Source organism: Conger conger, chromosome 7 (assembly GCF_963514075.1).
Source record: "Conger conger chromosome 7, fConCon1.1, whole genome shotgun sequence".
Classification (NCBI taxonomy): Eukaryota; Metazoa; Chordata; class Actinopteri; order Anguilliformes; family Congridae; genus Conger; species Conger conger.
In genome coordinates, this window is record NC_083766.1 from 55,329,650 (window position 1) to 55,343,758 (window position 14,109).

Sequence of the window (14,109 nt, forward strand, 5' to 3'; positions counted from 1 at the left end):
AACCCAAAATAAAATAAAAACAAACAAAAACAATACAACAGGGGGCATACAAGAATAACGCAGACAAAAACAATAACAAACACAGAGAGCAAGTAAGGCAACAGTAGCACTGAAGAATCTCTAGCCGTAGGTGACAAAGGCTTTTCTGAGGTGGGATTTCTTAAAGCTCTTCACAGTTGGTGCAATGGGGTAGATCTCTTCGCTGAGAGCGCAGACGGCTTGGGATTGGCCATGGACACTGTTATGAAACATACACTTTTGCGTGAAGAATGAAGAGAAAGTTGACAGAAACGTCCCACTAAGGTCCCTCTTCACTGCCTGTGGGCAGAGGCTCGAAGAGCGGCCATTTTGTACGCTGTGAACGTTTTAAAATGAGTTATCTTGCATCACTCATTCCCTAGTTCCTTTGCTTAGCTTTAATGTGGGTCTTGTTGCGGTATTAGTACAAAGCTATACATTGACACTGTAATACCATTTGAATTTAAACAAATTCAAATTGAATTAGCACGGGACATTTACTGTGCATCAGACCTTTGGAGGTTTTACCATTCTACTGGGGAATCTCAACTTCCTGTGACCCATCATGCACTTCTTTCCCCATTAAACTTTTCAAATGGATTTTGAATAACAATACATACTCGCAGCTTTCTGTCTCCAAGAAAACATGGTCTAGAATCCCCAAATGACTGCATAAACTGTGAAATAAACATCTTTCCTTGCGAGGCCCTACGCATACATTAAGGCTCTACTTCCTGGAGTAAACTTCCTGTGCTGCATTTAATATCTATGGTTAGAGACACAATAGAGCAGCAGAGGAATGTGAATTATGCGTGGAGGCAGCTCCATGAGTAATGGATATGTTGGCTACTATTTTATGCCTTTTTATGTCCTCGGAGTGGTGAAATATTAGCAGGATAAAGCTTTATTTATATATATATCTTTTTCTTTTTTTTCTCAACACCCACTAATTTCCATGTTTGTCAAAGAAGAAGGATCTCACATCAGTGTGAGGTCAATCGTGTCCACTTAACCGCGCTCTGGTCACGGTGCCGGGAAGAAACTTCTTCGGAATCGTGACAGCTAGATAAGTGATCTGCGTTGTATTGAGGATTAAAATAAAACTAATATACATAAGTGGATATATTAGGAGGAGGAGGGAATCCACACCAGGAATACAGACTATGTCATTACACCATAGAGAGCAAAAACAGGGTCTTATTGAGTATATACAATGGTGGCAATATTTTTGATATTGATCATTGATTAATGGTCACAACCCATTTGCATTTCTTTTGGCCAGTTATCAGAATATTGTTATATATTGGCAGCTAATCCATTGTTCATATCATGCTAGGGAACTTAAATGACAAAACAGACTTCAATTTGGTTAAATACATTTAGACATTGCAGAGAATGAACTTTTATTTTTTAATTCAAGCCATTCTATGAAGTTCATGTCATAGCAGCTTGGAGCACAATACGATAATTATAAGATCGATGCCCTTAATGGTAGCTGTGTTAGCTACACATTGGTATAGATATTCCAGATAATTTACTGGTTGTGGCCAACGATTTACAGGTAAGTCACTACTTGGTCATGATATCCAAAGCGATTTACAGTTGATTAGACTAAACAGGGGCCAATCCCCCCCTGGGGCAAGTGGGGTTAAGGTCATTTACTATGGCTGCACCGGGGCTTGAACAGCAACCTTCCAGGTCCCAGTCAAGCACCTTAGCCACTAGGTTATAGGTTGCCCCCAACATGCCCTCTTCTTATAATGCACAATTCAAACAAGTTCTTTTTTCGTCGCCATGGTTTCCTCTGCTCAGCATGTCCAGTGACCTGCTGCTGTGTGCTGTGATTTGATTGGTCAAATCACCTTCTAATGTATCAATAATGTCACAGCTATTTGTGTGTTTGATTGGACAAACTGCGACACATCGCTTAATCCACTTCAAATCAGTTTAAATGGCTAATTTTCTTAGTATGAAGCAGGACACAATTCTTTCCTGTCTCTTCAAGTGCCCACTCGACTGCTCTCGTTTATAAAGGCGGTGTGCATACAAGTGTGCTCTTTTTTAAAGTCTAATAATTTGAGAGCAGGCCCCTACATAGTGAAGATTCATCCAAACCTTATCTAACCTGCGTATTCCTAGTAAGGGAGATTATACCAGCATGCATTTGATGAGTGGCAGGAATTCATAGGGCGCCGATCCATTGCAGTGCCCACACACACCATTGACTCACACAGATACCTAGGGGCGAATTACACTCTAACCAGACATGGGGAGAACATGCAAACTCCACACAGAAAGACCCAGGCGAGGACACAAGATTGGGATTCAAGCCCAAGACCTTGCTGTGAACTGTCTACGCTAGCCCCTAGAACTGTATGGTTCCCACTGCATCACCATGCTGCCCACATAGGGAACATGCAGGATGTAAATGATTCACACATTACTTACTCGAATAACTTACATCTGCAAACTGATGAATTTGCTTTCAAAACAGCTCCAGAAATAAAATCCACTCAGCCATGAGGATAGCGGACACCAATCTCTCGTTCCATCAGAGAAAGCATTACGTTCCATTCTCTTTAATCACTCTCGTCTATTCAAAGCCATTTAGTCAAGACCACGGGCATGACTGAGAGAGACGGTGAGTGATCGGCGCTCTGTCACAACCAGAAAAATAACTTTGCCTTGAGGTCCCAGTTAGCGTGAATTAAATATACTCTCGTGCATTAGTCAGTCATAAACTCTAAAGGTTGGAGTGCAGCGTTTTCTTGAGGGAGAACAGAACATTCTTCAGTTTTTCCCCAAGCCAAGAAAGGTCAGGGGAAGAGGATATAATGGCAAAATGAAAACTTACAGTCAGCGGAAGAAGCAATATGTCACAGAAGGATAACTGGCAGTAAGTAATTAGGCTCTCCGGGAAATAATTATTCACTGTTGAGAAATTCAACTGGAATTTAGGGGTGGAATAAATTTGGGTTTTGGAGGATTTTGCCTAGGTTTCTCAGACTTTTTTTCACATATATATACACAATACACATACAGTACATGCATAAATACATACATATATATGTCCCTTGTGTTTTTGGGCTTGTTGATTCCTAAAAATAGTGAACTTTTGGAGCCTCATTTGTGAATGTCAATCAAATCCAAAACAAACAACAAACAACCTCTGATGAGTGCACATTTCTCTGCTTACTGCCTGAGTGACATTATATTTCAGTAATAATAGAGTGATGGTTTCATCGCAGACATTGTCTCTGCATCATTATATAGGCCATGACCTTCAAAGACACATAAAGAGAGATGTTCATGAATCAAATGTCATGCAGTATATTTGATAGTGTTCTACTGGGTCAAATAGCTATTCATTTTATAATCACTGTCAGTTTAGCTTTTCCAGGAGTTACGGTTTCTTTGCCTTGTATAATCAGACCTTTACCTATCTGCAAATGTTAGTTTTCATTGCTATTGGCAACTATGTGTATATATAGACTGTGTGCGTGCATGTGTGAGTGTGTGGTATTTTTGCTAAAGGTCTCTTGTGACTCACAGGGTTTTAAAGCAATCTAACCTCCTCTGCACAAGCACACCCCCCCCCCCCACCCCATGGACACCCAAATGAGTCACATCTCAAAAAGGTTGGGCCTTTGACAGGCAAAAGTACCTGAGACTTCAACCCAAACCCTCACATCGAACGCCTCTCAATTTATCGCTTCTCTGACCAAAGCTTCAATCCGAGCCCCAGTACCTCAAACAGCATTTCATTAATGGAGCGACTTCATCAAGAGGACAGGGACCCAACTGCTCCCCGAAGCCAGTTCAGACAGATTGCCACTTCTCCCTCTCTAAATGCCTTTTAATGACTTTTGTGAGAGATGCGGCCATTTTGTGATGATACTGATCCTCCTCATTAGAGAGGAAGGGGATTTGGTCTCGGTGGTTTGGAGCTACTGCAGGGATACAGCTTTGGGCAATGAATAAACTTTTCACTTGGGGGAATGAAGTTATGTGGATGGGGGTGCAAGGAATCTGAAAACAACCTGAAGAATACTATCTCCTTCCAGCACTTTTCCCTCTATCAATGTCTTGTTGGAATTGCCTAATTACCGGAGCCATTATAACGGATTCCCTGTCCACCCATTTCCTTAATAGAAAGCCAGTATACCATTAAAATATATATTTTTTCATACCTTACTGTGTCCAAGTTAGCAGCAGCAGGTATAGTTTTCTTTTAGAAATATAATAGAAAGGCCATTTAAAAACAAGAAAAAACATTTAATGCTCAATTGTTTTCTTGATTGATGGTAAGAGGTCTAAGTCAAACTGAAATGAATGCAGGGTAGTATTATTAATAATTGGTGGCGAAGCAGTGAAGCTGCGTAGGCACACGGTGTGTTTTTACCTTTTCTTCTTATTATTATTCATCATCATCATCATCAACATCATCTTTTTCTTCTGGCTAGGGTGTCTATGGTAGCCCCTACCATAAAATTTGGCACACTAATTGAAGACTGTCACCAAGATTCATGTCTCCATCTCGAGCGTTCTAGCGCCACTAATAGTTCAAAGTTGGAGGTATGTTTCTGCATGTAAGTTTTGAGCTTAAAAATGAGTTCAACACACCCATTCATTAATTTCTGCCATTTTAGATTTTCACAGGCCACAGATTTTGGCACAGATGATGGTCAGATCAAACCTCACAAAAGTTAGCAGATAGATTTTTGAGTTTCTAAATCGTTTGTCCAATACAACCAATCGAAGCTGCCAAACAGGAAGTGTGGGCATATCTCAGTGTAAAAAATAATTGTGTCATGGCGACCCTGCCCTGCTTGACTGCTTGGCCCCCTTCAATCCTGCTTGCTAGTTTAATTATCAGGATTATTATTAATAAAGAAAGCATGAAGACCACATTCTTATGAATTTACGATTGGGTACCACTGGAAATCAGACTACCTTGTCCCTCAAAAAACTCTGAAGAAGGACATGTAAGAAAAACCTTTTGATTTCAGACTTGGAATATTTAGCATAAAGTCATGCTTGTTGTTCATTATATAAGCTCATATTTATGCAATGTTGTGATTAGCTTTGAGTCATGTTAGCCATTTTTGTTCCACTGTTTTCACTGACTGACTTGTGATTGAAACTTGATTAGCTCATCAAGGTCATGAGGTAACACAATTTTCAACCAGGATTTTTTGGCTTGAGAAAATGACACTGATTGGTCCATTGAGCCAGCCATACACCAATGTTCTGGTGCTCTGAGCATACCTGGACTCGGCCCCGATTAATCTCCTTCCACACTGCAAAAGATTCATCTGATCTTCCTACTACCTATTATTCCAAAATGTGATGAATGACAAATATTGCGGTTTATGAAAATGTGTGCCTAGAAAATAATCAGAAAAACGCGAAGTGCTCAGGTTCTCCGCGGGATGCTATTCCAGTGCTTAGTCATCAACCAAACCGCACGCGTTGCCGTTCTTTATTGTTCCTCTGTCACCCGAAATGGTGGAGCCGCGTTCTTTAATAAGACCAGTTCAGTGAAATATGGGCCTATTGCCGAGACAAGAAGGATTCTCGGAAGCAAAAAGGCAAACACATTTACAGGCCTGTGTGTGACAAAATATAATTAACAATTTCGAGAACCTCTAATGAAATGCCAGCCGAGCAGCATGGGTCCTGTTTTAAATATGAAAACAAAGTCGCCAAGTGCAAACACCGGCAATAATTTCAGGTTTTCTGAAAGTGCAAAAGCACAGCGGCTGGGGCGAGAAATGGTTGTGGCAGATGTGTCACTGTACGATGGCCAATAGGGATGCTTACTGATTATTACCTCAATATTCTATTATGACTAACATTTCCATTTCCAAATCAGTAACAAACAAACATCTGAAACAGACATTGAACTTCTCAAACACCTGAAGAACAAAGCAACACTACAGTAGATGACCAGCCTGTCTCTAGACTGCCACCAACTTCCTCTATAATGATGAATAGTGAATGGGTTGGCACCATGGTAGATCATTGTTCATCAGTGATATGCGATTTGTGAAAAGCAGAGGGCTGTTATATGAGCAAAGGCTTTGTAAAGATAATAGTGTTGTTTGCTCTTCCTCCATCTTTTGGTTCGGTAACTCAGAGTCCAGTGTACATTTAAAAAAAGACAGCTACCACAGTTCAAGCTGCAGATGAAGATAAACGAGGACATGCATTGTCACGGATGCAAAGCACCATTAGTGCTAATAGCTCCCCCTAGTGGCTAATTGTGAGTGAGTGAGTTAGGGAATTAGTTAGTTAGTTAGTTAGTTAGTTAGTTAGTTACATTCAAGGTCCATGGGGAGCTTGGCATCTATACACAAGAGCTTGGGTTGGGTTAGTAAGGTTGGGCAGAACTCAATATGCCGCAGTAATTATAATCCCCTTTTCCGATTTCTCTTTCCTCTTCCGTTTTCACACAGCAAGTTTGATGTTAATAGGATCCTGCCTTCGAAAGCTGTAGTGAAATGTCTATCAAACATTCCCTTCCTGACACAGAAGAAAGAGACACTTAAACAAGGAATAGATGTCAGAGCTGCCTTAAAATCTATGCTGCCTCTGTCTGCCCTGACAAGACACGATGCGGATGGATGCTTTTCAGTTCTACAGAGATGTTTTCTTTCTAAAGATGAAATGAAACTCAAAGGTGATTTCAAGGTGGCACTTCTCTTGATAGAAATCAATTAAAGTGTTTTTGTCTGGGACATCGTTGATGTGAGTTTAACTGTGGAATAGCAATGAGGAGGAAAGGCCAGAGCTGGAAATGTGATGTTGGATGACTCTGAATAAAGCCGAGTTCATAAAGCACTGGATAAAGCAGAATATTGAAGCCCTAAAGGATGTTCTGAGGTTTTAAAGTCACTGTGCTTCATATACTCTCAGTGAGCACTTAATTAGGCTTATATTACACTTATTATTTAGACGGATTATTTAGGTCTTCTGCTGCTGTAGCCTATCCACTTGGTTTGACGTGTTGTGCGTTCAGAGATGCTCTTCTGCATACCACTATTGTAATGTGTGGTTATTTGCATTACTGTCACCTTCCTGTCGGCTTCAACCAGTCTGGCCATTCTCCTCTGACGTCTCTCATTTACAACACATTTCTGTTTGCAGAACTGCTACTCACTGGATGTTTTTTGTTTTTCGCACCATTCTCTGCAAACTCTAGAGACTAGTGTGCATAAAACTCCCAGGAGATCAGCAGTTTCTGAGATACTCTAACCACATGGCACCAACAATCATTTCACGGTCAAAGTCACTTCTGACATTTCCTCTGCACAACAGTTGAACCTCTTGACCACCTCTGCATGCTTTTATGCATTTAGTTGCTGCCACATGATTGGCTGATTAAGTATTTCCATTAACAAGCTGGTGTACAGGTATACCTAATAAAGTGCTCACTGAGTGTAACTGTAATTCAGACTTTTGAAGTTTCCCAGCATCTTAAAGTTTAATTGCAGACTGACTGACTTCAGGGGATATGATCGCAACTGGACAATGTCTACAGTAAGATGGCTTCCGCCTACGATTCATCAAGGGCATCCGGAGATCACAGCCTATCTCGGCCTGCAATTCTTTTTTTCTGTGGGAGGTTATTAAAAACTGGAGGTGGTTGGCAGACTGCAGCTCAGAAAGTCCTATGAAATATCTTCCCTGTCCCAGTTCGAAAGATTTCCTAAAGACCTAACTGTCAATCCACCAGTATTGCACACTGTTACATTTCATTCATAAGTCCCCCTGGAGCTTTGTATGAGTGAGTCAGCCACTAATGCTTTATTCATGTATGGCTAAGACTGAATATATGTGTTATGAGTAGCTTTATTTTGCATTGAGCAATATAGCAATATATGACCATACACTTGGAAAATACTGGATAATTCTGAATGTCACCGAGAATTACATACAGTCAAAAATACTATAATCATTCAAACCATCCACTGTTGGAGCAGTGCAATGTCAAGTCAAATTGATATCATATTTCCAAACGGTCTAATGAAAGTGAGTAATCGCAAAGAAGCTACTATGTCTTCTGCATTTCATTACATTTCCCAGTGAAACAAGAGTTTGTATTTCAGGAACAAAGAGATAAAAGAAAGATAAAAATGTACAAGTTTCAGATTAAAAGTTAGCTTTTTGGAGATAAACAAACACCACAATTAAGCTTCCAAAATTCCAAAGCTTCTTTTCATTGCTAATTATTTTTTCATTCCATTGCTTGTGTGCCGCATTGTTAATCATTGTCTGACTAAACTCTGTCGGACTTTACGCCAGATTACAGTTCAGTGTTGACACTTTCTCAAATTTCAGCGTTCATTTTATCCAGCTTTGGTACCGGATACTGTAATGAAATGAAAGCATGATCCAATTATTTTCCTGAGAAAGCAGAGCAGCGTTTGCTCTGAGCATAAACTCCTGCTAAATCACTTCACCTTGAAGCTCGACAATGCCAGATATTAAATGTTTATATTCATGATGTCAGCTCTGTGAGTCAACGATGGAAATGAGGGAATACATAATTTCCATTGCGCCTGGGAGAGCTGCTACATGTGTGGAAAAAAGCCTTATGTCTCAAGCAGTTCTGTATCGAAGCACAATTTTGTGCATCTCTTGCTATGCTTTTACTTAAGGAGTGATATCGGTCCACAACTTTACAGCATTGGCAACACTGATTGACACAGATATCACAGTGCAATTGTAATGCTTCCGTATTCCGTATTGCACTTTAATGAAATGAAATAAACAAAAATTACACACTTATCCGCAACTGTGATTCGATGATCAAGACAAATATTAACAGAGTACAGCCCAAAGTAAGGCCTTCCTCAGCTGAACTCACCATGGGAATCTACTGAACCTTTTTTTCTTGGCTTTCACAATCATGCGTGTGGCATCTTTGGAGTGGAATGCTTCCTGCCTGCGAAAACTCTCCATTTTATTTATTTAGCACTTTTTCAAGATACACTGTCACTAAGATGAAAAGGAAGCAGAAGAAACGGAGAGGAAAATTGGGCAAAAGTTAGCCATAAATCCTCCCAAAAAGTGAGCAAATGAAGTGAATATTCCCCAGCAGGAAGAACAACACTCAGCTGCGAGCTAGATCCCAGCCACAGAGGGAGAGCGCATCCTTCTCTGGCTAGCCTCTCGTGCCCATTTCCCCCATACAGAGGATTATGGGAATGATAGCAGAATGATAGCAGAACGCTAGCAGAACATTGGCACAACGTTTACCAAGGTCGCTTGGGAGGCTGCTGGCCATGGTGGACCAAACCATTAAGCACTCTGGGCGGGGGCCGAAATGCAAATAAGTGTCTCTGGAGAAGCAATACATGTGCAAATGACTCCAATTAAAACTCCCAGTCATACATTACAGAGATGGGTTGAGTTTTTTTATTCCTTTCCCTGTGACTATGGAGGTTAACAGGGTGGTGAAGTTGTCCCCTAATCGGATGCCATCAACAGAGGATTAGCAAATAGACTCACAAATGAGCCCCTCTGTCACCTTTCTATTGGAACCTCCCAATTAAACGGTACAGGGGCTTTTTATTTCTCTAAAGCCGCATCCATTTTGGTGTCTGGAATTTGAACATTTAAGTGCATTTCAGGCCTGCATCCTCCAGTGATTCACGCTTCATTGTCAGACATGCTTTAATACATACAGGGGTGTTAGCCATGTTAATACATGCACTTCCCTGTCACATGTATTGCGGTTCATGCTAACCTAACGAACAGCCATTAATATGCTAGGAGCCCAACAGAGTATTCTGGTCACAGAATTACATGTTGACATGCTTCAAAGCAGTACAAATACTTGACAAGGTTACCAGAGGACTTTCTAGTAAGTACACGTGGAGTTCATATTGTATGATTGATTTTGGTTTCTGAGATTCCGTACAGTTTTGGCCTAGGGCAAAGCTCTTGCCTTTCTACACTGAGTATTGTCCCAATCTTTTTTACAATGAAAATCTCACCAACTGAACAATTCTCCTCATTTCTATGTTTCATGCAAGTGTTTTATATAAAGGGTTTTACAGGCCTCTTAAAACAATCCAGAAAGTGCCTCTTCTTCATTCTGAATATATTACACTCTAATTATAAAACGTGTCACAAACTAACCACAGAAGTTATATAAAATATTATTTTTCAAGGGGATGGATCTACTACTCTGTATTTTATTTTAGATTGCATTCCGCTTCTAAACCAACGAGAGGCTCCTTCGTGCTTATCAAAAACTGTGGGAACAACCAAGCCTGAATGTTTGCCTTACAAGAATCAACCTTAATAAAAGAAACACAAATGTAGAACAGTCGTAAGAAGTCAAACGAGGGTGTAAAGGTAAATACGTTTGTGAGTGCTAGGTTATGACGTTGGAGGAATCGTCGGCTGCTGTGAGCAAAAGCCAGATTCTGGGCCTCCAGGCAGAGAGAAAGATGTTTTGACATAAATGGCTTAAGCTTAAGCCCAATATAGCTGAGGTTTTACCCAGGGTTATGGGTGGCTTTGGTTATTGAAGTGGGTATTTGGTTTTTGTGCTAGGTGTGAACAGAGTGAAAGCTCCCAGGCTGAATCAGTCTGCCTGCCAAAGAACCCTTGGACTGGAGACACAGGTGCCTTTTGGAGCCTTTCTTTCTGCGAGTGTAGGTAGATTTACACTCATTTCAGTGCCACCACCAGGCTGCATACCCCAATCCCTGTGAGATAAAACTCTCACATAAATTGGCTGTGAAAGTCACGGGAGATCAGCAGTAGCTGAGATACAGAAACCACCCTATCTGGCACCAACAATCATTCCACAGTCAAATTCACTTAGACTACATTTCTTCCCCATTCTGACATTTGGTCTGGATAACAGTTGAGCCTCTTGACCACGTCTGCATGCTTTTTTAAGCATTTAGTTGCTGCCACATGATTTGTTGATTAGATATTTGCATTAACAAGCACGTGTACAGGTCTACCTAATACATTTCTCACGAAGTGTAGTCTGTTGGTGAGTTTTAGATGTTTGTGGAAAAGGGCCAGAAACTATCTGTTGTGTAAAATCAAGCTAAGACCAGCTTGGAATACCAGCTGCCAGCTGTTTCCAAAGCTTGAGCTGGTCAAACCATGTTGAGTATGGAGCCAATCTAACTGGTCAACCAGCTGTTTCAAAACCTAGCTTGAGCAGTTTATTTCAGCAGGGATGCCTACCTGACTGAATGGGAAAGATTGACCCATCGCCAGTCCACCACCACATTTAGTCACATACCACAGGATAAACTAATATCCAACACATCTTTTCTGTTACTATTTTTGTGCTACTTTCTTTGTGCTAAAATGTACTAATTTATGTGAGACCTTTTTTTCACACATGACTATGGCTATGTTGAAACACTACACAAAATGTGTTGTCCTTAACTAGATATGGAGGTGCGTTAAAATGAAACGTTATGTGTGGTTTTTAAATACATCTATTTTGAGAGTGTAATGTGTATGTGTAGTAAACAGCCAAAGCACTGTGCTTTGTAAGTATTATCAGCCTGGTTTACAGTTGAAGGTTCCGTGAGCGATAGGTGAATTGACTCTGAGAAAACCTGGAAGACAGTCTGACTCATTATGTAAGCTGCCATATTGAAAGATCCTTTCCATTTAATGAATAGGAGGTTTGCAATCTATTAATAGACGTCTGCTGAAATCAAACCACTCAGGCTAAGGCTTTTAAGTCCTAGAGCCGCAAAAGCTTTGCAAAAGAATCCTCTGTGATGTCGAATCCATTAAATGGTAAAATATGGCACAGTAACGCGTATAAAAGAGACTAGCACGCTTGTGAGGAAGTTTGTTTCCGGAACTTGCGCTGTCCAAATGAGCAGGTTGCGTGAGTTATTCTCATTATGTTCGTATTAGTAATGATGTGTGCAGGCTAGTCCGAGGTAATAACTGGCATGTTTAATCACCACTGTGATAGCTCCTGATTAAACTGCCAGCTTATTTCAATGGGCTTCTTGGACGGAGAAACGTTATCCGCCATTTGCTCTCCCAGCATGCCAAAAAAACAATGGCGGCTTTTGGTGGGAGCTGTTGGTTCGGTAGTAATTCACTGCCCAGATTATGGTAGCTGGCAGTTTCGTCTCTGGTGGTTTGCTGAGACGCGAATGGGTATTGAAGCGTGACACCTACTGCACCGAATAGCAATAATTCTGCAGGAGATGCAAGTCTTCTGTCTGTACTCTATGAAGGGTCTCTGTGAATTGTGGTTGAGGGGGAAAGAGAGGGGTGCCGTGGTGGCCAAGTAGACCAAGCTGTGTGTGTGTCCGAGTGAGAGAGAGAGAGAGAGAGAGAGAGAGAGAGAGAGAGAGAGAGAGAGAGAGAGAGAGAGAGAGAGAGAGAAATAGAGACAGGGACCGAGAGATAGAGAGAAACAGATAGAGACAGAGAGAGAGAAACAGAAAGAAACAGAGGGAGAGAGGGAGACAGAGAGAGAGAGAGAGACAGCGAGGTGAGACCCGTGTAATGAACCTTGAGCAGAAGGGAACAGGGGAGAAGCGAGGATAACAACAGGACCTGGAACATAAATACAGAGCCCCCGTAAATAAGGGAGAGAGACAAAGAGAAAGTGAGAGAGACACAGAAAGGCAGAGAGACATAGAGAAAGGGAGAGAGAGATAGAAAGGGTGAGAGACAGAGAAAAAGGGAGAGAGAGATAGAAAGGGAAAGAGACAGAGAGGAAGGGAGAGAGACAGAGAAAAAGGGAAGGAGACAGAGAAAAAGAAAAAAGACAGAGGGAGAGAAAGAGATCGAGACACCAGCACACCAGCACACCAGCGTGTTAAGGTATTAGGCCGTTTCATTTTATGTAGCTTGCCTTCAAGCGAGTCATATAGAGATAGCTCTAAGGAGCACTGTATGTCGTTGTGTGAAAGACCTGCTCATACATCTTCCTGGGAATAAAGAATGCACACGGCTGGACCCTGAGGTGGGCCAGCTGCTCTAAACCACCTGGCAACACTGGAGAAATCCTGCAAACAGCACTCCACAGCATTAGTGCTGTGTGCCTTATCCAGACCAAGCAAGAGCAGATACGGTGGTAAATGGAGATATCGCCGTGAACTAGTAAACCTTTTCATTATTTTCATTTTCTAACTGACAGAAATGCAATACAGCAGACCCTGCTCCTTCTTCGATCGAAAAACAAAGAGGAATGGAGTCTCAGGATTTAAGGTTGCCCAGCAACCAGAAAAGAATGTTCAGAAAAAAAGATATAAGCCCCTTGGTAAAAACTTGTTCAATTACAGTACAGTTAATTGCCTTTAACTTAATTGCAGCAACGTCAATATATAACGAGCCCTCAATCGATACTGAGCCGAAAGGCACTTTATGCACATCACAGCAGCTTTTAACCACCAGCTGGGGAGCAGGGCTTTTTCATTTCTTACATTTATTTATTTTTTGATATCCTAAAACCATATTATTCTCAGATTAGCTTTCATCCTTTTCCCTGAACCTCCATTACAAGAACATCTTTGCATGTGAAAGCAGTGCATCCAATTGCTTGGCTCCTTGGCAATGCAGGCTATAGTAAATAATGAGCAGAAATACTCCACAATCATGTTGAGATGATGAGACGGAACATCAGGCGGCCATCTTTGGCACCTCTTCTTCTCCTCTTCTGAGTAAAATCCCAGTACAGTTCAGCTGCTTTTGTTTGTAATATACAGTATACTGGACATATTAAGGCCGGGGAGATTTATTATTATTATTATTATTATTATTATTATTATTATTATTATTATGTACTTCATTTAAACTCGATAACATCATAGGCCAAGACATTAAAATGAAAAGAAAATATTAAAATGACAGACCTCCTTTCGTGATGGTCGACTAGACTGTTTATTGGCATTCATTTCAGTGAACCTGCCAAATGGCAGAAAGCTCGCTCATTGGCACTGGTTGCATGTCCACACATGTATGCACACACACACACAAACACACACACACATACACGACCATGCACACACACACACACATACACACACAAGCACATACACCCACATTACGTCTACTGACCTGCCTGTAATTCCT

The 14,109-nt window shown here is 41.1% G+C and overlaps 1 protein-coding gene across 2 annotated transcripts in view; it reads right to left on the bottom strand.

Moving 5' to 3' along the window:
* The window catches only part of b3gat1b (beta-1,3-glucuronyltransferase 1 (glucuronosyltransferase P) b), an 81,698-nt gene that overhangs the window by 20,424 nt on the left and 47,165 nt on the right, over positions 1 to 14,109 (bottom strand). The window lies entirely within an intron of this gene.